Source organism: Narcine bancroftii, chromosome 11 (genome assembly GCF_036971445.1).
Source record: "Narcine bancroftii isolate sNarBan1 chromosome 11, sNarBan1.hap1, whole genome shotgun sequence".
In the NCBI taxonomy this organism is placed as follows: Eukaryota; Metazoa; Chordata; class Chondrichthyes; order Torpediniformes; family Narcinidae; genus Narcine; species Narcine bancroftii.
This window is the reverse complement of record NC_091479.1, coordinates 45,868,558-45,894,305: the sequence shown is the minus strand read 5'-3', so window position 1 is coordinate 45,894,305 and position 25,748 is coordinate 45,868,558. Positions and strand designations below refer to the sequence as shown.

The window sequence follows — 25,748 nt, the reverse complement described above, 5'->3', positions numbered from 1 at the left end:
GTGTGACTGTCTCTGCTGCCATCTGGTTCTCTGTGGTAAGCAGGCGACCATCTGACACTCAGATGGGGAGTCGCGGGAGGCAGCTTCCAGGAGGGAATTGAACCAGAAGCTGTGTGGGACTCTGCGACCTTGCCTCTTTTGCTCAAGGCTCCACTAGACCATTGTCTTCATTGCAGAGACAAGTCATTCAAAGGGTCTTCCAGTTTTGAGGGGTTGGGGGGTGCTTGTGGTCAGTGGCAGTGGTGTTCAACAGCGTGTTTTACCATTTAAGAAGCCATTTGTTGTTCAGGTCATCAATGAAGCGGAGAGTTTTTTTTTTCTGGGCAACATTGTACAGTAGATGGAGGGACAGGGTGAGATGGGGAATATGTTGGCACCAGTAACCCAAAACACACACAAAACTTTGTGCCTCAACTTGTTGGTGGGCACCGCAATGAGGATTTTGCTTTGAGCAACCATTGATATTTTTCTGCTGCCTGGATGCTCAGGAAAAAGACTGTTGGACTAGGACCCTGGACCTTTTCCAGGTGGTGCCTCCCTGGTGCCAGTGTCTGGGGTGTTGCTGCTGGTGTCCAAGACATCCTAAAATGGGACAGAGGTTGTGGCACATGGAGATACCAATGACATAGGGAGGAAGAGGGAAGAGTTCCTGAAAAGTGGGTCCAGGGCATTTGGTGAGAGCTGAAAAGAAATAGCTTGAAGGGACTCATGTTGGGATGACTGTCTGGGCCATGCGACAGTGAGAGCAGGAACTGAATGAGGTGGAGGATGAAGGCGTGTCCTGAAGGTGCGGGTGAAGAGCTCCTTGAGGGCATCCTATTTGCCTTGCTCGGGAGGCTGATGTCAGAAGTCGATGAGCCTTGCTGCCATGTCCTGAAGAGCAAGAACATCATGGACGAGTAATGGATGTCATCAGCGGTGATCTCTTGGAGGTGGAACTGGTCCTTGGCCTGTTTGAACCCCACGTGTGGCTGCGACATCCAGAACATTGACAGCTTCAACCAAACCATCTGAAGAGCCACCTGGACCGTGATCTTCACGTCCAACTGAAGGGCTGGGTCCTGCTGAGGTCACCACTGTAGCAGACACTTCTGTTGAAGAGAGAAGTGGGAGGGGGTAGCATATTGTGGATGGGGGTGGGGGGTGGTTTCTTTATTCTTTCTTTTATAGATGCCACACATTAGATGAGCATTATTATTAATTGTGTGAATTTGTTGTGGTTTTAAGTTTATAAATATTTTTTTTAAATGATTGGCAGGACCACGAGTGGCAGATAGGATCATGGGGACTCTCACCCCCCAACCCACCCACCCCAAATATCAATGGGATAAACCGGGTTCATTGTCAATGTCGTCGAGGATCCCTTCCACCTGCCCACAGCATTTGGCAGCTCTTCTCATCAGGAAAGAGGTCGAGGAATATCGGAGCCAGTAGCACCAGACCCAGAAACAGATTCTTCCTGCGAGCAGTGAGAATGGAGAATGATGGATGACCGGCTCAGTCAAAGACTCCATGACTCTGCTATTGATTCAAGAGAATTTATTTCTTTTTTGGGAGGGACTGCACGTGTATCATTTGTCTCTCTGTGCGTAGGTCCCGTTGTGTGTTTGCAGAGGTTTCCACCATGAATACAGTTTCCTCGGGTTAAATTTGAACGGGTACAGAGGAGCTTTCCTGGATTGGAGAATGTATCTCATGAAACAAAGGTGACTGAGTTCGGGCTTTTCTCTTTTTCACCCCAAAATTAACTTTATGCTAAAATTATTGACCAAGAGGACAACTGTTCCATGTCTTTTCTCATCCTCGTGTTGCATGCCTTTCTTCCCTTCACTGCTCATGTTCTCTGTTTAACATCATTCCACCACTTTGACACCTTGTGGTTACTCCCTGCACTCTGTGGTTGAAGGGGTTCCCCTTAGTCTCCGCCCCTCAAGACACGGGGGATGAGAGTCCTTCCCCACAGCGCCCTCGTGTTGGTTGCGCCAAGCCTCAGTGCATCTCTCAGCAACCTGGAATAGGCCGGTGGGCAGCATTCCCTCACCCACATCTCCATGTGCTAAAAGACCAGCAGGTTAACGTCGAACAGTTATGCCCTTCGGACCTCGATGTTGCGCTGACCTATCAATTCCAAGCAAAATAAAAACTAGACCCTTCCTCCTTCATAACCCTCCATTCTTGCAATGGAGGGGGTGCAGAGACAATTCACCAGGCTGATACCTGGAATGGCAGGAATGACTTATGAGGAAAGATTGCGCAAATTGGGATTATACTCCCTGGAGTTTAGAAGATTGAGAGGGGATCTCATAGAGACATATAAAATTCTGGCAGTACTGGACAGAATGGATGCAGATGGGATGTTTCCAAGGATGGGAAAATCCAGAACCCAGGGCCATGGTTTGACGATAATAGGCAAACCATTTAGGATGGAGATGAGGAGGAATTTCTTTACCCAGAGAGTGGTGAAGCTGTAGAATTCATTGCCACAGAGGGCAGTAGAGGCAGGTTCATTAAATATGTTTAAGAGGGAATTTGATATATTTCTTCAGTATAAGGGTATTAAAGGTTACGGAGAGAAGGTGGGGATGAGGTACTGAAATTTAAGATCAGCCATGATCTTGTTGAATGGCGGAGCAGGCTCGAAGGGTCGAATGGCCTACTCCAGCTCCTATCTTCTATGTTTCCTTCATTCATGTGTCCAAGAAGCCCTTAAATGCCCTAATATTTCAGCCTTCATCACCACTCCTGGCAAGTCATTCCTGGCACCCACAACTCTGTGTAAAAACAAGTACCCCTGATATTGCCCCTAAACCTTCCTCCCTTTGCTTTGGGCTTCTAGTGTTTGCTTCTCTTATCTGGGTTTCAGGCAGACCAAAGGGCATCTTTCACTGAGATTCTGGTCTTCCAGCAGTTCTGCATGTCTGTCTCTGGATGCTCCGCTCAGGGGACCACCCCGCAGTATCTCATCAAGTCCTAGTCTCTGTGTCAGCAGGAATTCCATGCTGATCACTGCCTGATGGCCCTGTGGTCAATAGTGTTTGTCTATGCAACCATTCCCATGAAGGTGATGGGGCAAAGTCCTGCTGACTAGGACATTGTGTGGCATCAGGGCCAGACCAATCTTTCACAACACCTGAGCCAGGTAGAACCTCAGCACATAGAAGCTTTTGGTGCCCTTGCACTTTGTTTCCAAGCACAGCCATACACAATAGCCATGCTGGTTAGGGTTATTCCCCCATTGATTGACGATGTACATGGTCCTCCAGACTCTATCCATTTTGGACCCCCACATGAATAGGAAATGTGTTTTGGGAATTGACAGGGTGGAGGTGTGGGGCTGGGCCACACCTGCCTCACGTGCAGCAGTACCAAGAGCTCCTTGCACCTGATGACCGGGTTCTACCAGTTTGACAGAGTTGGGCATCTCTGTGGTTCTCCCTGTCTCCTGGAACTGGGGGTCTCCTTACAGCTCCCCATCTCCTTGAGTTGGTACTTTGTTCTCCACCATCACCACAAGACAACCAAGACCCCTGGATGGAGGGCAGAGGCTGTAATGAAGGGTTAAAACCATGTGCTCAGATGCTTCCTTGCTTGTTTGAAACTAACAACACTGGGGCCACATTCAGGTCACCTTACTTTCAGGATTAGCAGATGTAATTAAACTCAGCCATGGGGAGTTATCTGAAGATACACTTTGAAATGGAATTCCACCGTGAGGCCCAGGGAAAGCAGTTGTCAAATACGACACTCTGAAATTGACGTATTGGTCACAACCTGTCTTGCTCAAGAAGTTTTAATGAGTCCTTGTATCCACGAGATAAACCAGGATATCATAGCATCCTGGTTCCATAATAATCAATCTTTTTTAATTGTAGAATAGTATGCTCAGCTTTGATTTTGACTGACAAATGTTAGAGGGAGTGGGTGCATGATTAATTGTTCTCCCCTAAACGCAGGATGGCACGGTATTGCTAAAGCCTTAGAAGTTTCAATAAGTCTTTGTATCTACGAGATAAACCAGGATATTATAGCATCCTGCTCCATAATAATTAATCTTTTTTAATTGTAGAATAGTATGCTCAGCTTTGATTTTGACTGACAAATGTTAGAGGGAGTGGGTGCATGATTAATCGTTTTTGGGGTATAAAAGTCTGTGGTCCTGCTGCTGAAGTTTAGACTCTCCAAGGGATAGGAACATCCCTTATCAAGAAGGAAGAACAGCTAGAGTCCGAGCAACGTCCCAGTCGGGGGAGGTGAAGGAGCTGCTACCGGCGCCCCGGCAGCCTACTACAAGTGTGCCGTCATTGCCTCGCTTCGGCAGTTGGGACCAGTCCAGGCGTTGTTAAGTATGATTAGGCAGGCTTGCATATTGTAGTTTGAAACCTGCTTTATATTTGTAATAAACATTTGTGTAGACTGAACTGCTCTCGGTGTGTGTCTCTATTTTCTTTCGGTAGCTCAAACACTGTGACCAATCTAAAACGAACAAAGTGAAAGGTACAAGTTTACCCAAGACAATTGGCGCTGCGAGCAGGGTTGGTCTCAAGATGTTTCGCCGAAAGAAAGAGGTGAGCCCTGAGCAGTTCTTGATTCCTGGATGGACTTCCAAAGACGATGGGTTTGGCATGTTGGCCAATACCCTGTCTTTGTTGGGACCACCCATTAGTTGGGATGAGAAGTTAGACTCATCAAGTGCACCTCTGGGAGAGCGGGTTGCCACTCTCCTTCGAGAAAGTAAATTTCCTGATAAAAAGGGAATGCTGACGAATGGTTTTTGGTTGCTGGCCACAGCATTACGCCACTCCGTTCAGCGTGAAGCAGAATTAATTCAAAGAGAAGTAGAATCTCAGTGCAAAAGAAAGCAATTAGAGGAGGAGCTAGAAGTCCTGCGACAATGCTGTTCCATGATGAGCGAGATTGTTCGCACCAGTCAGGACAGAGCCAAAGAATGGGAAGATAAGCATGTCCAAATGATTTGCCGTAATATTAAACTCCGGCAGCAGCTCTGTGCAGATAAGGAAAGGCATGGAGTAGAACCCGATCCATATCGTATTCATGCCATGATAAGGAATGGTGACGATCCTGATGTAATTGAGGATTGGGATGGGAATATCTGGAATGACAATGGTAATAATGCAGATACTCCTCAGCATGTGTCTAACATACTACCCTCTCCATCTGCTGTTCATGCCCGCCCTATAAGGCAGCAGATTTCCCAAACAGACAGAAGGGGGGATGATGTAAGGGTAGAGATGGAAGGGATAGATACCCCGGTTTCCCATGTGGACCCAGGGGAAAATACCCAAACCCCTGCTTATGCTCTATGGCCTACTCCCTCTGTTGGATGGCCTCCACCTCCTCCCCTAGACTGGGTGGAGGACCCTGTGAGCCAAAGTGGGAACAGGGGTCGGAAGGAGTCAATGATCCGTGATTTCTCTGTAAAAGAGCTGGCTGCCATTGGAGATCGATTTAGGCAAAAAGCAGGGGAACATCATCCCCAGCTGCTGAGTCCTCCTGGCCCAGCTGTGCTTTCTGCTCCCACTGCTGCTTCTATCGAGCTGGCTTCTCCTGCTCCAGTTACTCATGATGAGGTAAAACAATGGGTTAAACAGGCTCTTAAAGATAACAATAGCATGTGGTCCTGGAAGCCCCCGAACCCTTCTGAAGCCTGAAGGTGTGGGCAGGATTCCCGTGTCTACTCCATCGAGACACGGCGCACACACGGGGATCCGCGGCCCTACATACCGTTAACAATCCACTGGGGTGGGGGTAATGATCGCCAATACTTGGCTTTGGTCGACACCGGTGCAGAGCACTCGGTGATTCCTGGTAATCCAGACCTCTGGACTGGACCGGCCTTTCGAATAGAGGGGTTGGGAGGAGCGGTCACCCTGGCAAAGGAAATAAAAGTCTGTGCCATGGTGGGTGATAGCCCTTCCCCTGTCTGGTTACATGCCCTGGTGGCTGCTACTGACGAGTGTATCCTGGGTATTAATATGTTGGCTTGTATGGCCCTTAATACTAGCCAAGGGGGATTTGAATTTGGAATTCGAACTATTACAAAAAAACTAGTAGTGGGTCAGGCTAAGTGGGATCCTGTGATGGTGCCAGCCCCCATGAAACCAGTGTGCATTCCACAATATCATCTCCCTGGGGGGCAGGAAGAGATTACTGCCACCATCGATGCTCTGCAAGAAGAAGGGGTAGTGAGGCCCGCAACGTCGCCCTTTAATAGCCCTGTTTGGCCGGTCCAGAAGCCGGACGGCTCCTGGAGAATGACAGTTGATTATCGTTTTTTGAACAAACATGCCCCACCACTTGCTTCAGCAGTTCCGGACATTGTCACTCTTATTGAAAACATTGCTACTGGGAACTCAGGAACATGGTATGCTGTCATTGATCTCGCTAAGGCCTTCTTCAGTATTCTTATAGCTGAGGACTCACAGGATCAGTTCGCCTTTACCTGGAAGGGGCGCCAGTATACCTTCACCCACCTTCCAGTATCGCCTTCCCTCTCAATTCACCATTATATTGATGATGTGGCCTCCTGGAGCCTCTGGCAGAAACAAGAGGGTCGCCGAGTCCCACTAGGATTCTGGTCACGTACCATGCCTGAGGCTGCCACTCGTTATTCTGTTTTTGAACAACAGTTACTAGCCTGTTACTGGGCCCTGCTAGAGACTGAAAGAATGACAGGTGATGCAGATGTTCAATTGCGACCTGCACTTCCTATAATGAATTGGGTCCTGGCTAATGATGCTAATCTAAAGATCCGGCGGGCTCAGCAGTCTTCTATTGTTAAATGGAAGTGGTATATTCAGAGTCGTGCGACCAGAGGGCCTGAAGGGGTGGGCCGCATACACGAACAGGTGGCTTACCATCCTAGGTCAGGAACTCAGTTATCGGAGGAGGGGGATGGTGACTCCAGTCAGTATGCTGAGTTGAAGGCAGTCACTTTACCACTAGATCCCCATGATCACCCTCTTCGCCTGTTTACTGATTCCTGGGCTTTGGCTAATGGACTTGTGGTATGGATGCCTGATTTGCAAAAGAACGACTGGCTGATACATGACCGTCCTGTATGGGGCAAACAACTGTGGCAGCTGTTGTGGGATGCCTCCCACCATCGGGAGATAACTGTATACCACGTTGACGCCCATACTACTGCGATGACAAACATGGCCCAACATAATGCGGTGGCAGATCAGCTTGCCACGATCAGTCGCACCGATACTGTTCCCCTGGCTCGATGGGCGCATGAACAGAGTGGCCACCTGGGGGAGAAGGGATCAGCTATGTGGGCCCGTACCCATGCCTTACCCGTCCATCAGGATGATGTCCGCGAGGTCGTACGTACATGCCCAGCCTGCCAGCTAGCAAAGTCCCGCACCGTTCCGCCTGGTCCGCATGGCCGAATAAGTAGGGGAGCTCGCTCTGCTGCCGTCTGGCAAATTGACTATATAGGTCCCCTGCCAGAATGTATGGGTAAGCGTTACGTCCTGGTAATGGTTGACACCTTTTCGGGCTTGGTCTTTACTTTTCCCACCAAGACAGCTGACCAAGCTAGCACTATTCAAGGATTAAACCATCTACTTTCTCGTTATGATGTACCAGAGGAAATTCAGTCTGATAATGGTTCCCACTTCTCCGGGAAGACAATCTGTGATTGGGCAAATGACAACGATATCCTATGGGTTCATCATATTCCTTATTACCCACAGGCTGCAGGTTTAGTTGAACGGATGAACGGCTTATTGAAGGAACAAATTCGTTTGTTAACACCACAGGGAACTCTGAAGGGGTGGTACCATGTGCTGCAGCAGGCAGTCGACAATTTGAATCATCGCCCTTTAAAGGGAGGTACACCTTTCCATCGGCTTCTTCACGCTTCTGAACTACAGCCTATTCCAGAGGAACGGTCAGTGCCTCCTTCCCCCACCCCCGAACAAGAGAACGTCGGACAAAAAGTATGGGTGGCACCACCAGTTAGTGGCCCTCCCGTAAAAGGGGAAATAGTGACACCGGCCCAGGGTAACACTCGGTGGGTTGCTATTGCGGGACAGGATGACTTGATGTGTTTAAATACTGAACGCTTACGGCGTCGTGAGTGACTTGTGTCAGAATTCTTTGTTCCAGGTTCTCTGTCCTGTGTTCTTGTTGATCTGGCTTAACAGCTGCTTTGGTGCCAGTAATTGGATTTGCAATGTGGAAGACGTTCCCAAGGAATTGCCTGTGGGGGACACGGCCCAATGCGTTACACCAAAGAAGTCCTCGGTCACCCGCCTCAAGTGCAGCTTGTATAAATATGTTATTGCCGATCACGGTTCCTTTGTTTTGTTTGTGGATGGACCGACTGATGGAATCGCCCCCTACTTCTGTGATGATCGTGCATGTATCCACTTTGCATCGTGTAATGCCTCTGCACCGTCTGTAACTAAATGGTGGGCAGATTCCGGGTCCGTGAAGGATTGGTGGCCTTCATCATCAAACATTCCTCCAAATTTATCCGACAATTCCTTTCTTCATGTTTCCTATGCGTACGCTCACCGATTGAATGTTTCTGATTGTTGGGTTTGTACCATAGGCCCTTTGCACTCCGGTTCAGGTATTCCCATGATCCCCATCCCTTTCACCCGGAAGGAGGTCGCTGCATGGAAATATTTTGATCCCTCCACAGGCAGGGTTGAAATTGATAAAACTGAGACTGCGCCTGAGGAGGCCCAGTTTTTTAATATACGTGACATTCTGGGTATTTTTCAAGGATGGCATATTCCGACCCCTCCTTATAATATGGTACCCCCCCATTTTACCGTTTCTCAACATGTGAAGGGTTCTGTCTGCTTCTGTAAGTTCCCTAACAGGTCTGCTGATGCTTTGGGATACAGCGATTGTCCAGCATATTCCTCTTTTATTTCCAAGCACCCGATGAATGGAACATATTGGGTGTGTGGGTCCCGCGCCTACGCATGGTTACCCCTTACCTGGGGTGGTTGCTGCTACCTGGCATATGCTGTGCCCTACATGCATCATATTTCCCGTTTACAGAACCATCCCTCCCTTATGCGTGTGTCCTCTGTCCTGCGGCATAGGCGTGCCCTTTCAGGTGCCGAACTTTTCTTTGGCGCCCTGATCCCAGGTTACGGCGTTGTTCGCCTTTCCCGAGAGGTTCATAAATTATATAATCTAATGAGCTCTATTGCCAATGAGACATCCTTTGCCCTTTCATCTGTCAACCTTAACCACGAGCTTTCTGCAGTTAGGACAGTGGCTTTACAGAACCGTATGGCCCTGGATTTCCTTTTAGCAAAACAAGGTGGCACATGCGCCGTTGTTGGCTCTGAATGTTGCTCATATGTCCCTGATGTATCCAGTAATGTTTCTAATATTGTTCAGCATGTTTCCAAATCTGTTCCTGAGCTTCAGCGTCTGGGTACTGTGGCCCATATGGACAGTATGAGCTTCGGGTGGAATCCTTTCTCATGGCTGACTGCTACATTTGGGGGAGTGGGCCACACTATCCTCCGCTGGTTGCTCGCATCATTGCTTATCTTTGTAATTGTTGTTGTTTTAATTTCTCTTTTTCGCTCCCTTTGTACTCGAATACTGGTTGGGCCTCGCAAATGACAGATTGTGACCAAGGGGTGGAATGTAATGAAGGGTTAAAACCATGTGCTCAGATGCTTCCTTGCTTGTTTGAAACTAACAACACTGGGGCCACATTCAGGTCACCTTACTTTCAGGATTAGCAGATGTAATTAAACTCAGCCATGGGGAGTTATCTGAAGATACACTTTGAAATGGAATTCCACCGTGAGGCCCAGGGAAAGCAGTTGTCAAATACGACACTCTGAAATTGACGTATTGGTCACAACCTGTCTTGCTCAAGAAGTTTTAATGAGTCCTTGTATCCACGAGATAAACCAGGATATCATAGCATCCTGGTTCCATAATAATCAATCTTTTTTAATTGTAGAATAGTATGCTCAGCTTTGATTTTGACTGACAAATGTTAGAGGGAGTGGGTGCATGATTAATTGTTCTCCCCTAAACGCAGGATGGCACGGTATTGCTAAAGCCTTAGAAGTTTCAATAAGTCTTTGTATCTACGAGATAAACCAGGATATTATAGCATCCTGCTCCATAATAATTAATCTTTTTTAATTGTAGAATAGTATGCTCAGCTTTGATTTTGACTGACAAATGTTAGAGGGAGTGGGTGCATGATTAATCGTTTTTGGGGTATAAAAGTCTGTGGTCCTGCTGCTGAAGTTTAGACTCTCCAAGGGATAGGAACATCCCTTATCAAGAAGGAAGAACAGCTAGAGTCCGAGCAACGTCCCAGTCGGGGGAGGTGAAGGAGCTGCTACCGGCGCCCCGGCAGCCTACTACAAGTGTGCCGTCATTGCCTCGCTTCGGCAGTTGGGACCAGTCCAGGCGTTGTTAAGTATGATTAGGCAGGCTTGCATATTGTAGTTTGAAACCTGCTTTATATTTGTAATAAACATTTGTGTAGACTGAACTGCTCTCGGTGTGTGTCTCTATTTTCTTTCGGTAGCTCAAACACTGTGACCAATCTAAAACGAACAAAGTGAAAGGTACAAGTTTACCCAAGACAGAGGCGCAGAGAGATCAGTGAGAATACGGGTAGTTTCAACAGGGTGGGGTCCATCCTGATGCCTGATAACAGGAGGAAACCAATGGGGAAGGAGGATGCAGGGCATTCGATAGCAGGTGGGGCAGGGTGTAGACATTGCAGCTGACTGGAATTGTCAGGGGGATATTGAGACCTGGGAGAGGAGGGGAAGGAGGGTGCAATTGTGTTCTGACGAGAGAGTGCTGAGGGAGAGGCAACATGGGTGGAACCTCAAGGCAAGGGACCCCTGAATTTTTTGCAGGGATGGGCTCTGTAAATAGACTCCCAGATATCCAGCAAAGAGCATCTTTGTCCCCCTGCCATCAGGAAGGAGATATGGAGGAATAAAAGTAGAGAAGCCAGGGAGGGAAATAGCTTCTTCCCACAGGCCGTGAGATTGACAAGGCAACATGAGCTTGATGGGAGCTAAGAATGAAAAGGTGGAGAGGAATATGGACTGATTACAACAGCACAGCCAGCAGGAGAGTGGGGCCGAAGGGCCTGTTTCTGTGTTGTCTATCTGGACCAGCCTTTTGAGTTCAAGCTTTAAAAGACCAAACCATTTTTAAATTTAATATCAACGGTATAGAATGAATCAAGGGACAAGATGTCTGTCCAGCGGCAAGCGTCGAAGGCATTTCCTGAAACAGAGGCTCTGAAACTACAGGGAGGTTCTGGCCGGAATGAGGTCCCGCTTCCTCTGGAAGGAGGAGAGGAGGCAGGGATAATGTGGGGTAAGGGGTGCCTTCCTACATTCACTTCCCATTTCCTCTACACCATACACCTCTTCATTTCCCTGCCCATTCCCCTCCCTCATCACCTCTCCATTTCCTGTGCCCCGCTCGCCGCCCACGCTCCCCTCCCCAACTTAACCCTAACCCCTAACAAACCCTAACCTTAACATTAACACTACCGATACCCTTAAACACTACACCACATCCCCAACCCTAACTCTTATTTCCACCCTGTCCTCTAACCCTATCCCTAAGCTGTCCCCTAAACCCAACCTAATCTTACCCACCTTCCCCTAACCCCAACTCACACCTCACCTCTACCTCCTACTCCTACCCCCTTCCCCTAAACTTATCACAAGCCCACTTCCCCGAACTCTAAACCTAACCCTAAACCTCGACCTAACCCGATCCCACATCTCCTAACCCTAAACCTAACTTTACCTCTACCCGTCCCTGACCCTTATCTTAAATCTACCCACCTTCCCCAACCCTAAGCTAAACCCTACCCCTATCCTCTACACCTACCCCCTTCCCCTAACCCTACCCCATACCCGCACCGCCTACCACTACCCCATTACCTACCCCTACCCTCTCACTACCCCCCTTTCTCCTACCCCCTTCCCCTATCCCTCCTTCCCCTGTTAGGGGTAGGAAGGGAAGGGGAGGGGAAGGGGAGGAGGGGAAGGGTAGGAGGCGAAGGGGAGGGGGAAAGGAGAGGGGAAGGGGAGGTGAAGGGAGGAGGGCTAAGTTTCGGGCATAGGTGTGAGGGTAGGTGAAGGGGAAGGTGAGTGGGAGGGGATTGGAATGGAGGAGAGGTAGGGGAGAAATGGGAGGGGAAGTGGGTGAAGGGATATGGAAGAGGTGGGGAATGGAGTTGGCAGGGCCAGAGGGAGAAGGGGAGGGGTTCAGGCCACCATGATGTTGTCCGTTCTCTGTTCAGCTGGGATGCAATGTTCTTCTGGACTCGTGTCTTGTCTCTGAGATCGCTCCTTCTCCTGGGAAGAGAAATATGAGTGATAGAGATGCCGTCTCCGAGGCCTGATCACGATGACTTTGGAGGGCCCCAACTCTTACCCCATCACCCCCCTCCCTACCCCTGCACACTAGGATCTTTCCCATTCCTCTGCTTTACCTGAGGAAGTGTGTTTTGGAGAAAAGCACGATCTATCTCTGCAGAGCTCAGAGCCACGTGTCTCCATCAGGCAACACCCTGGTTCACCATGACATGGCAGCAAGATGTTGCACAAATCGTGGATGGATCAGTCGAGTCCCTTCAGCTGACCCATCTGAACCTACCCCACAACAATATTACTCTTCCCTCCCTCTCACCAGTACCTTCTGTTTTTCTTTTATTCCTGTCCCTATATTAAAATCTTTTTTGTGTCTTTTTTGGATGAGCCTCCAGTACCACCCCTGCCAATGTATTCCAGCCACCCACTACATTCTGTGTGAATAAAATATCCCCCTCACATTTTGTCTAAAGTTCCCTCATCTCACCTTATTTAGATGTCCACTGGTATTTTTGCCCCAGGAATGCACACAATATTCCAAGTGTGGTCTGACGAGAATTTTGTACATCTGCAGCATTACCTCTCAGTTCTTGAACTCAATCCCCTGACTCCTGAAGGACAGCACACAATACACCATCTTAAACTCCCTCTCAATTTGCACAGCAACTTTGAGCGATTTATGGCGCAGAATCTAAATATATCTCAGTCCTGCACACTGTTCATAATCCTGCCATTAACCAAGTGCTCTGCCCTCACGTTCTTGTAATCCGCATTCAATAAAGATATTGGTCTATATGAAGCTAATTTTAATGGGTCTCCAACCTACTTTGGAATAACTTTTATTCATGCCCTTGAAAATGACGCTGGAAATTAACCTGTACCAGTTGCTTGTTTAAGTACATCTGTATTTACAGGATTCAACTCCATCTGTCACTTCTCTGCAAACTGGATGACCTATGACAACCTTCTACACTGTCTACAACATCTCTACCTCTGTGTCATCCCCTGACATACCCACCCTTCCACTCCCATCATCATTCATAAAAATCACAAAGAGCAGGGGTCCCAGAGCAGATCCATTTGGAGAGCCACTAGTCATTGTTCCATCTACTACTACCCTCTGTTTACTGCAGACAAGCCAATTCTGAATCCACACAGCCAAGGCTCCATGGATCCCATGCCTCCCGACATTCTGAATGAGGCCACCGTGACGACCTTGTCAAGCACCTTACTAAAATCCACGTGCAGCACATACAGACCTTGACCTTCATCTATTTCCTTTGACACCTCCTCGAAATACTCAATTTGACTCGTGATGCAGGACCTGCTCCTCACAAAACTATCCATGAGTTTCCCCAGCATGTTTGTGCATTGCCCTCAGACCCAGAATCTGCAGACTTCCTGGCCAGTCCCTCCCTTACCCCTTCCCAGAGCTTCCGCATCCATTACAACATTAAGCATTGCTGCCCAGTACTGCCCAGTACAGACCTTTGTAAACGTTCTCCACAACCAACTAACCCTTACCCGTACCACACCCATAACTATGGGTGGATTAAATATCCAATTAACTTCTTTCTGAAGTAACGCATCAGGAATTTGATGTTGATTCCAATTTTGAATAACTTTTCATAATTCTCGTTCAGCTCCTTTAAAGTTAGATCCATTATCAGAACATAATTCTTTTACTTGACCAGGTCTAGGAATAAAACGGCAAAGAACATTAATAAAAGAGTCTGTATCAAGCAATGACGCTACTTCAATATGAATTGCTCTCATAGTCAAACAAGTGAAAATAACTCCATATCGTTTTTCAACACTTCGTCCGCACTTTACTTGCAAAGGACCAAAATAATCAACTTCCACGGATGTAAATGGGAATTCATCAGGTGAAACTCTGTCATGTGGTAAATCTGCCATTTGTTGTTGTCCAGGTTTTCATTCTCTCTGTTAGTCACAAAGAGATGAAACCTCATTATTTCATTATTAATATATTTAAGCACTGATGTTCTATCAGTTCAAAACACAGGATCTGCTAACTCCATCTGTAATTCTCTTCTTAACATAGCGTCCATTTTGCTCGCCATAATAGCAGCAGTCAATTCCATTCAAGGTCTGGTGACTGACTTTAATGGAGCCACTCTGGCTTTTCCCATTACAAATCCACCATCTACTCGCACTTGGGTTATTTCACAGGACTCAGTAACTGACAGGATCAAAACCACCTTCACTTACATCAGAAAAATGGTGTAACTGAGCAAATGTGGCCACTCCAAAGTCTGTTGACGTCAAAACGTCCAAGTATTTGAAGACGCTCAATCTAATTTTTCCAATCTTGTGCAATGGATTCTGGATTAGTTTCATCCCATCCAAATTTTCTTCTGCACAAAACTGGTATTTGGCCGGGCTGATCATTAGGTTGAATTCGGCCAGTCGGGAGAAGAGGGTGTGCAGGTGTTGTGCCCAGTCTCTGCTAGCGACAAGAATGTCATCCAGATAAATGAACACGAAATTCAAATCCCTGCGCACCGTATCCATGAGGTGCATTATGTCTGGGCGGTGTTCTTGAGCCTGAAAGGCATGCATAAAAATTCGAACATGCCGAAGGGGGAGATGATGGACGTTTTGGGGATGTCATCTGGGTGCAATGGGATTTGATGGTACACGCACACCAGATCGACCTTGGAGAATACTCTCACACCATGCAGATTGGCCATAAAGTCCTGAATGTGAGGGATGGGGTAACGGTCAGGTACTGTCGTGTCATTAAACCGTCGATAATCTCCGCAGGGGCGCCAGCCATCGGAGGCTTTTGGGACCAGGTGAAGCGGCGAGTCCCAAGGACTGTCGGAGGGACGAATGATCCCAAGTTCCTGCAGATGTGAGAACTTCTCTTTCGCTATCTGGAGCTTATCTGGTGGGTTTAACAGTAATGTACGATAAACTGTATCAGACACTGTGACACCAGGTTCACAGTTGGGAGAATATTTAACGGTGATATACAGTAGACTTTGGCAGATACTGTGACACCAAGTTTTCAGTAGTGAGAAGGTTTAACAGTAATGCATGATAAGCTGTGGTAGATACTGTGATACCAGGTTCACAGTTGGAAGAAGTTTTTACGGTGATGTAATATTAACTGTGGCAGATAAAGTGACACCAGGTTCACATTGGTGCAAAGTTTATGGTGATGTACGGAAGACTGATGCAGATATGGTGACACCACATTCACAACGAGGAGAAAGAATATCAGTGATGTGCAATAAACTGTGGAATATACTGTGACTCCAAGTTTACAGTGGGGAGGTTGAACTGTGATGTACGATAAATGGTGGAAAAAACAGTGATGAATGGGTCAACTTGGGGAGAATGTTTAACGGTGATGTACAGTCGACGACTTTGGCAGATACTGTGACACTGTGTTCACAGTACTGAGAAGGTTTAACAGATATGTATGGTAGAATAAGGCAGATTCTGTGACTCCAGGTTTACAGTGGTGAGAAGGTTTAAAAATGATGTACAATAAACTGGCAGATACTGATACTTGGTTCACAGTGGGGAGGAGGTTAATGGTGATGTACAGGAGACTATGTAGATACGTTGATACTGGGCTCAGAGTGGGAAAAAAAGCTTTATGGGAAACTGAGACAGTTACTGTGACACCGGGTTCATAGTGGGGAAAATGTTTGACAGAGCTGTACGATAACCTTTGGCGAATAAAGGGACACCAGCTTCATATTGGGGAGAATTTTTAATGATGATCTACACTAAACTGTGGCAGATACAGTAACACCAGGCTCACATTGACGAGAAGGTTTACTGGTGATGTACGGTAGACTGCCAGGCTCTATATCACCAAGTTCACAGTAGTGAGAAGGTATAATAGTGATGTACGATAAACTGTGGCAGATACAGTAAAACCGGTTTCACAATGGGGAGAAGGTTTAATGGTGATGTGTGGTAAACTTAGGCTGATACTTTAACACCAATTTAACAGGGTGAGAAGGTTTAACGTTGATTAACGGTAGACTGAGACAGAAACTGAGAGACAGCATTCACAGTAATGTGAAGGTTTAACAGTGATTTACTATAAACTGTGTCAGATACTGTGACAAGATGGCGCAGAGGGTAGACGTGTGGTTCCACCCTTCCGCAGTTAGACTATTAAATGCTCAATTTTAAAAGTTGTAAAAGTGATTAAAAATACTGTTTATAGACTTTGGAATAGTGGAGGATCGAAATGGCTGCAAATGTGAAAAAATCGAAAACTCAGTTACAGAAGAAATTACCTTACAAAAGTGTTGAAGAACTGAGGCCAAGTTCAAGTTGAAGTAACAGAGTTGTCGACTGGAGTCCCCAAGCCTCAGAGGACTCCTGCCCGGCTAAGTATTTCGTCGGCGCTAGCTTAGCGATGAGTTCAGCGGTTTCGACTCGTGCACTCGTGAACACAGGCGTGAGGGCGAGCCAGCTGAACGAGGACAGGCACGTGAGCCTGCAGCATTGCCTGGTGGTCAGGAGAGGTACAGTGTAGCATCAGATGACGCACCTGCGCAGTCGGTGGCCCTACCGGGCATGTGCAGTGCGTCAAGGGTCCACAAACCTTTGGAGAAGGTGTGGGCTGTGGGGGAGCCTGAGCGACGGTGAACTGACGAGGTCGCTCACTGTTGAGGTAGGCATGCTGTTGTTGGGTGTCCAGACCTGCAGCCGTACTGGAAGAGGACCTACTGCTTTGGAACAAGAAGAGAGCTCAACTTCATTAGAATTTGAAGAACTGGGGACTGCGGCAAAAGAAGGTCAGCCTCAAAGGCAGGTGATGGATCCTGGACTGGATTCTGTGTTTCCAATTCTGGAAGGGATTGCTCAACTCATGGAAGATATGGCAAATATGTCAATGCAGATGACTCATCAGATGACTCAAGGATTTTCGAAATGAAAACTAAAATGAACACTGTGTGTGAAGAAATAACTTTTATGAAGCAAGATATTAATGTAGTTAAGAGTGATGTTACGAGATGGACACGATCAGTGGATACTGTGCAAGATCATTTTAAAAAGATTGAGGAGGCTTTCTTGAATGCAAGAGTCAAGTGGAGCGTAATAGAGAAAAAATGGAAATAGTGGAAGATCCTTTTGTAGATTGGGGGATTCAGAAGAAGGAATTATTGAAGAAGTTTGACTCATTAGAAAACCAATGTCGTAGAAATAATGTTAAGATAGTAGGTCTTCCGGAAGATATGGAAGGTTCGGATCCGGTGAAGGTTTTGAAGAAATGGATCCCAGAAGTGAAGGGCAGGTAATTCGTTCCAGATGGACTGGAATTAGATCGAGTGAACAGAGCGTTTCCAGGCCAATTACCACGAGCAGTTTTGATTCGCTGTTTTAAATAACAAGACAGAGAGGTGATACTCCGATTGGTGGTGCAGAAAACATGGCAAAATCAGACTCCACTGATGGTTCAAAATAATAGGGGTTTTTTAATGCAGATCTGAGTCAAGAAATTATCAGAAGAGACCGAGAATTTAATTCAGCCTAAGAAGTATTGTGGCGAAAGGGATATAAATTTGCTTTTCGTTATGCAGCAGTATTGAAAGATTTTTATGGGAATTTTCAATCTCAGTTTTTTGAGAATGACCATGATGCTTTAATATTTGCTAATTCATTGCCAGATGTACGAGGAAATGGGTGATCGTCACCATTGTCACCAAAGGGAAGGGTCAATGGGAATGGAAATGGGAAGATTGGAAAATATGGAAAGAATGGGAAAAAAGTTGAATGGATGCAAAGTCTTCTCGATATTGACGATCCAGAACAATCATTGGGACTGGAATCACTGGGTTGAATGTTTTTGTTTCAGGACTTTGTGAAAGTCTGACTGGGGGTGGGTGGCACTGAGTCCTTTAGTCACCTGCTACTTGTGGACTTTACCACACCCAGATTTTTAGGGGGCTACTACTTTTGAGTATCTTGTTTTGGGATTGATGTTTCTCTTTTTTTTGGAATTTTTAAAATAGGTGGGATTCGAATACAGTGAGACTTAGAAGGGGAGTATTATTTTTTAGTAGGATTCACATTTGTGAGAAGGTTTTACAGTGATATAATATGAACTGTGTCAGATACTGTGACACTAGGTTCACAGAGCGAGAAGGTTTAACAGTGATGTATGGTATGTTGAGGTAGATAATTTGACACCAGGAGTAAAGTGGGGATCAGGTTTAACGGTGATGTACTGTAGACTGAGGCAGATACTGTGACACCAGATTCACATGAGAATAACGTTTAATGGTGATGTGCGGTATGTTGAGGTAGATAAAGTGATACCAGGTGCACAATGGGGATAATGTTTAATGGTGATGTATGGTAGACTGAGGCAGATACAGTGACACCAGGTTCACAGTGGGGAGGAGGTTTAATGGTGATATACGGGAGACTGAGGCAGAACTGTGCCACCAGGTTCACAGTTGGAGAAGGTTCAACAATGAGGTAGGGTAGACTGAGACAGTTATTGTGACACTGGGTTCACAGAAGTGAGGAAGTTGAAAAGTAATGTCCGATAAACTGTATCAGATACAGTGACACCCATTCACAGATGTGTAAAGGTTTAACGATGATGTATGGTAGACTGATAAGAGATACTGAGACAATGGGTTCACAACATTAACACAGTTTAACAGTCATGTACAATTAACTGTGTGAGATACTGCGACACCAGGTTCAGAGTGAGGAGATGTTTTAACGGTAAAGTACAGTTGATGTTGGCATATACTGTGACACTGAGTTCAGGGCAGTAAGAAGGCTTAATGGTGATGTGCGTTAAACTGAGGCAGATACTTTAACACCAGGTTCACAGGAGGAAAAGGTTTAATGTTTATGAACGGTAGACTGAGGCAGAAAATGTGAGATGGATTCCACAGTAGTAAGAAGGTTTAACAGTGATTTACTTTAAACTGTGTCAGATACTGTGACATCATGTTCACATTGGGGAGAATGTTTAACAGTGATGTACGGTAAATTGAGATGGATATCGTGACACCGGGTGAACAGTGGGGAAGAGGTTTATCAGTGATGTACGATAGACTGAGATCAATCCCGTGACACCAAGTTCACAGTAGTGAGAAGGTTTAACGGTGATGTACGGTAGACTGAGGCAGATACTGTGACACCAGGTTCACTTTGGGGAGAAGGTTTAACGGTGATATACTGTAAATTGAGATATATACCGTGACACCAGGTTCACAGTGGGGAGAAGGTTTAACGGTGATATACTGTAAATTGGGATATACACCGTGACACCAGGTTCACAGTGGGGAGAAGGTTTAATGGTTATGGACTGTACACTGAGGCAGATTCTATTACACCAGGGTCACAGAGGGGAGAAAGTTTAACATTGATGTACGATTAACAGTGTCAGATACTTTGACATCAGGTTCATATTGGGGTGGCAGGCAAAGTGACACCAGATTCACAGTGGAGAGAGGTTTAATGCTGATGTATGGACGACTGAGATCATTACTGTGACATTGGCTTCACAGCAGTGAGAAGGTTTAACAGTTATGTACAATACACTGTGTCAGGTACTGTGACACCAGGTTCACAGTGGGGAGAATGTTTAATGGTGATGTACAGTAGACTGGGACAGATATATTGACGCTGGATTCACTGTAGTCAGAAGGTTTAACAGTGATGTACAATAAACTCTGACCTATACTGTGACATCAGGTTCATATTGGGGAGAAGGTTCAACAGTGATGTGCGGTAGAGGGAGGCAGATACTGTGACACCAGGCTCATTGTATTGTTCATTTATCTAATTTATATGCTCCATTTTTTTGTGGCAACTTCCAAACATTCCATAAACTTCTATTCTAATCAGATTTTGTTCATTTAAATAGGTCACCACTAAAATCCCAAATTGTTTGGTCTCTTAAGTACGCTGCACAAAATTAAATTCTTTACCTGGGTTTGGTTCAACGGCATTTCAGTCTGCTTCATTATTTTTTCAGCCCCTCGTTTTGTGCTTTCTACTTTGCCCAGCCGATTCGCCAAATGGGCATCCAACTCTGTCTTCTCAGCTTGACGCAACGTCTCCTCTGTAAACTTAAGCAAACCAAGAAGACTGAAGTTAAAATTTTCACATTGGCATTTTCAAACACAAAAATGACGCTGTGAGTTGCAATTTCACATCAAAATCCCACTTACTAAACTTGCAAACAACTGAATCGCATCCAACAGCTGGAAAATTGCAAGAGAGCTGCTTGGTTAAAGCAAAAATTCCACACAGTCACCCCATTAAAGGCCTCCAAGTTAAAAACAGATAGCAACCTGAAAGTTAAGTACAAAGATCTGTATCAGGAATATTAACGGCCTTTTTTAAAAAAATCATTTCCACTATTGAAAGAAAACTCCTCAGGGAACACCAAGCTCTTGTTGAACAATTCCTGTTGTATTCCTCAAAATGGTTTGAATCTTGATTTCAAGGAGAGTCACTTGGTGAAATTGTTGGTCCAGAACAAACCCTGCCCACACACTCCCTTAGATACCTGCAAAGTCGTGGCTCAGCTCTGCTCCATGCTAAAGCTATAAAGCTTTTCAGAAGAGATAACGGACTTCAGATGCTTGGACGTTGAGTCACAAAAACATTAATGATTCCCTGAACAACACACCTCTATCTGAAAACCAACAAGAACCTTCCCGAGTGGTAAATATCAACAAGACATAATATCATGTAACCATTGTGTTTGTGTCGTTTGAGAATTGCATTTCCATTCAATCAGAATTAGAGTTTTGGGTGCCATATTTGAGAAAAGATGTGCTGTTGTTGGAGAAGGTCAGAGATGATTTACTGGAATGATATCAGGAATGAAAGGGTTAGTGTATGAGGAACAATTGTCGACTCTTCGACTGTACTAGTTGGAGTACAGAAGGATAAGGGGGTCATCAGAGGCATTTCAAATGCTAGAAGGCCTGGACAGAGTACATATGGCAAAGATGTTTCCCATGGTAGGGGATTCTAGGACAGGAGAGCATAATTTCAGGATAAAAGGGTGTCAATTTAAAACAAAAGTGGAAAAATTGATTTTGTCAGTGGGTCATGAAACCCACGTGAGATCATTGGCTGTATTTAAGGCAGAGATTAACAGGTATTTGATACATCAAGGAATTAAGGGTAATGGGGAGAGAGCTGGGCAGTGGGGCTGAGTGGGTGAATGGTGGAACAGACTTGACGGGCCTACTTCTGCTCCTATATCTTGTGATCTATATCCTGCTGAAGAACTAGACAAATCCTCCTCTTGTATTCCATTCTTAGAAAACATTCTGCATCGTGGTTTTATGTCACATGAACCCATTTCAGATTGAATCCCATGTTACAAATAACCCATTGCAAATTCTGCATTGAGAGGACTGCAGCTTCCTCATTTTAAAAATTGTTATGGAGCAGCTCAAATGAGATTTCTTGCTTCTTTTTTTGAAAGGGTTAAAATAGAATCAAATAAAATAGGAAAGGGAAAAGCAGAAGAATTTATGTACAACTGGGAATCAAAATTAATGGTTGGTGATAAAGATACACAATTGTTGAAACATTTGATTAATATATGGAATAAAATAAATGATGTAATTGGTGTAAGTGGATGTACATCACCTAGAATGGCTTGGATTCAAAATCCTCGTATCTTTTTCAAAGGATCATCAATTTCTGGACAGCGGGTTTCGTAAGGGGATAATAAATGTTGAAGATTGTGATGAAAGGGGTCAATTAATGTCATTTGACCAACTGAGAAATAAATATTATATAACTCATAGCAATCTTTTTTTGCTATTTCCAACTTAGAGCATATTTAAAGGATAAGTTAGGACCAACCATGTTGTACTGAAATAGAAATTCCTTATAATAGGAATTGTTAAAAAAAAATTTGATAATGTCCTCTTTATTACAAGTAGGAACCTTTAAATGAGGAGTTCATAAGTTGAGACAAAGGTGGGAAATGGATCTGAATATTGTAATTGATTGGCAAATATGGGCAGATCTATATAAGGATCTCAATGCAAGATATAAATTAGTTCAGTATAATTGTTTTTACATCAGTCATGTAGTAGATGTCAGCAAGGATTTTATTTGAATGCTGCACCTGGAGTCAGGTGACTCAGGCTGTTGGATTTGAAAAGCTCCTCAGGAAGCTGATTTGGCAATAGAGATCACGTGATCCAGGGGAGTTGTATTAATTCACTTCAAATCAGCATTTTGGAACTATTGACCAGAGTTCCACACTGCAGCAGTGAGGAAGGAATTCACAAATAGTTTTTCTTCTACAGTTACTTCTTACACCAGTGAAATTGAATAGAATAAAATCAGAATTATCAGATCAATGTTTTACGTGTGATGAAGATGTCGCAACTTTCTTGCATTCAACTTATCTTTGTCCTAATGCAAGATGTTTTTGGGGGAGAATTACAATATTAATGGAACAAGTTATAGGAGAGGTTTTTCCACAGAATCTGACCTTATTTTTATTAGGAAACATTGAATGAACAAGGCCCAAATTAAATCTATTAAAATATCAATTGAAATTTGTTAAATTAATGTTAGCGGTGATGAGGACATGTATTGCACTTACTTGGAAATCAGATATACATATATTTTTAGGGATGCCAAGATGACATGCAAATATTCAAGGTTGTATTCCTTTGGAAAAAATTACAAATAGCTTGAGAAATATATACTCTATGCTTTTGCAAATTTGGCACATGAATATTCAAATATCAGGCTTCAATTTGTAATAATGCCCTTTCCATCCCTCTAGACATGTGAGATTCTCCGCTTAGTTAATTTTTTTTATTTAGATTTTTTAGATTTCCTTGCCACCGTGAACTCTGGGGAAGCGGACAACTAGTGCAGGGCACCAGAAAACAGAAAGACCACATCCCACCAACATCTCAGAAGCAGAGGATTCAATCCACAGGTCAGTGACCAAGGAAGCAGACCAGTGAGGGTTCTGCAACTGAAAGACCCACATAGGTGGCAGGCTGTTGGTGACTTGAGGAGAGGAACCCACGCAGGCTGCGGGCTTCTGGACATAGCAGTCAAGGAACTCACACCAGGCTGTGAAATGTTAGAGACTGGGTCTAAACTGGCTAAAAGGGTGTCAGGTATCAGACCTGGGATACGAGCGAGTGCTAAATGGTTCCTAATTATGTCAGAGGTTCAAAAGTGGAGCTCACATTGCCAATGACTTGGATGGTCTGTGAGCATTGAAAGAGAATTCACACACACTCAGTGACTTCGCCCAGGGTTTTGGGTGGTTGGGGGTAGGTGGGGGAAAGCACTCAGTCTTTCTCTGACTGCAAGAGGCATTTCAGGTAATTTCTGCCAGAGGGTGCGTCTGTCTGCCTTATAGCAGGAAAAAAGCAATTTTCACTTTTATGACACTTTTTAATTACATGACAGTAAATTGTCTCCTGAAATAGAGAGAGGTTCAAGTTTCAATCTATTACAAACTCCACTCACCAGATTATACCTCTTCCCACTTTTTTTTTGCAAGGACACCATTGATTTTATCACAACTCCTCTGCTGCATCTGTCCTGTGACAGATTATATATTTTACATTTTATATAGAGATGTTTTTGAAAGAGATGGATTGTAGGAGTCGTTAAGGTCACAAACAAACACATACACTTCACAAAACAGCTCTTATTTAAAATAAAAGAGCTTTGCTGAGAGTGAGTCATTCAGGCACCGAGAGCCTTTGCAAAGACAAAACAAGGAGACTGTTTTGCTTAAGAATTTCAAAAGCAGGTGTAAATGGATTATTGTTTTTAAAGCAACAGATGAATGGACTCAGAAGTATGGGTCCAGTGCAGTCATCTGGCTGGTACCAGTTTGCTGTTCTAAGGTTTTGCAAGCAGAGAGGAGAGACCAAATAGGCTTTTTCTAAAAAAAATGAGAGAGAGAGAGAGAGATGGCAAGATGGCATCTTGTTTTGAAGACAGGTTGTGAGTTCTTAGTTCAGCCTGTTGAAAAACTTTGTTGTCCATACAAGAGGAAATGGCGGGCTAGAAATTATGTTTTACCTGAAATAAGGGAAACAAAAGGTGATCAATGGTGACTTGCAGAAGAGGTTATCATCTGGAATATCCTGATTGGTCAAGTTTCTTTGGCAAGACACCAAAGTGGCTGATCAGAGGGAATCAGTTTATGTGTGTCCAATGTGCATGAAATCCCTCTCTGAAACCAACAAGAACCTTCCTGGAGGGTAAACATTTACTTTTAAGCACCAGAGCTTGGTGAAAATTCATAAATGTTGAATTCTATGCACAGTATAAGAACTGATAGACACTGGTGAACTTGGAGTTGTGTCAAAGAACTTTATACACATTAAATACACCTGCACTTAAAATTAGAAGGCGGTAATGGAAGGCTGTTAATAGTGATAAGTTAAAGTTTGATCCTGTTTTTTTTTGTTTAAAGAAAATTAAAAACAATGTTTGTTTAAGAATGAATGGTGTTATTGTTCAAAATCTTCCTGAGATCGAAAGTATTCTTGGACTGAATAGACATCTGGGCCAAATGGCTATTTAAGGACAATCTGTACATGATTGTACATCCTAAAGTACAATGACTACTTCTATCCACTAAAGATTGTTAAAGAGCAAGAATAGACAATACAATCACGTAAAATTCCCATCCATACAGCACAAAACAATCACACCTCCTTATCGGTCAGGAAGTGCCTACACTTCCCAAGGTGGCTGAGGAGGTCAAGGCCAATGGCTCTCATCCTGAGATTTTACAGGAGCGCTGTTGAGTCTCCTGTCTGGCTGCACCATTGGATGATCTAGTTGCTGTAAAGCATCAGACAGCAATGATGCAGAGTAGTGAGGATCACTGGGGCCTCCCTTTTTCTGTAGATGACATTCACTAGGAGTGTTGTTCAAATTAGGCTCAAGGAATAGTGCAAAGACCATTTTGATCTAGTGAACAGCATCTTTCACCACGTCCATCATCAAAATCTGGACTTACAGGCTGGGGAACAGCTTCTTCCCACAGGCTGTGAGATGGATGAAAAGTATCCTCTAAGTGCAATAATCCTCCAAATATTTATATATGTAGCGGCTACTTCAATAGAGCTACTAAAGCAACACACACATACCAGGGTAGTCAACACAAGACTGCTTTATTCATTCTTTACAGGCTTCTTCTATTTACAGCATGTCCCGGGCTCCATGGGTCAAGGTGCGACATCATTTATGAGTTTGCTGCAGATCCACAGGACCACAGGTTTAAATTAAGCCCTGTGAGTGTCCCGTACCTTCCGGCAGGGGAAATCACAGATCAACGTGCCGTTCCTCGGCACGCAGCACCACGTGCATGCGGTCAATTAAATG

The 25,748-nt window shown here is 44.9% G+C and overlaps 1 long non-coding RNA gene across 1 annotated transcript; it reads right to left on the bottom strand.

Annotated features, from left to right (window-relative positions):
* Positions 1-11,919: 11,919 nt before the first annotated feature.
* On the bottom strand, positions 11,920-20,735 carry LOC138745329 (uncharacterized). Its single transcript, XR_011346179.1, has 3 exons — positions 20,567-20,735; positions 20,324-20,464; positions 11,920-12,359 (listed from the first exon to the last, which is right to left on the bottom strand). It is a non-coding gene; the product is annotated as an uncharacterized lncRNA (long non-coding RNA).
* Positions 20,736-25,748: the final 5,013 nt, after the last annotated feature.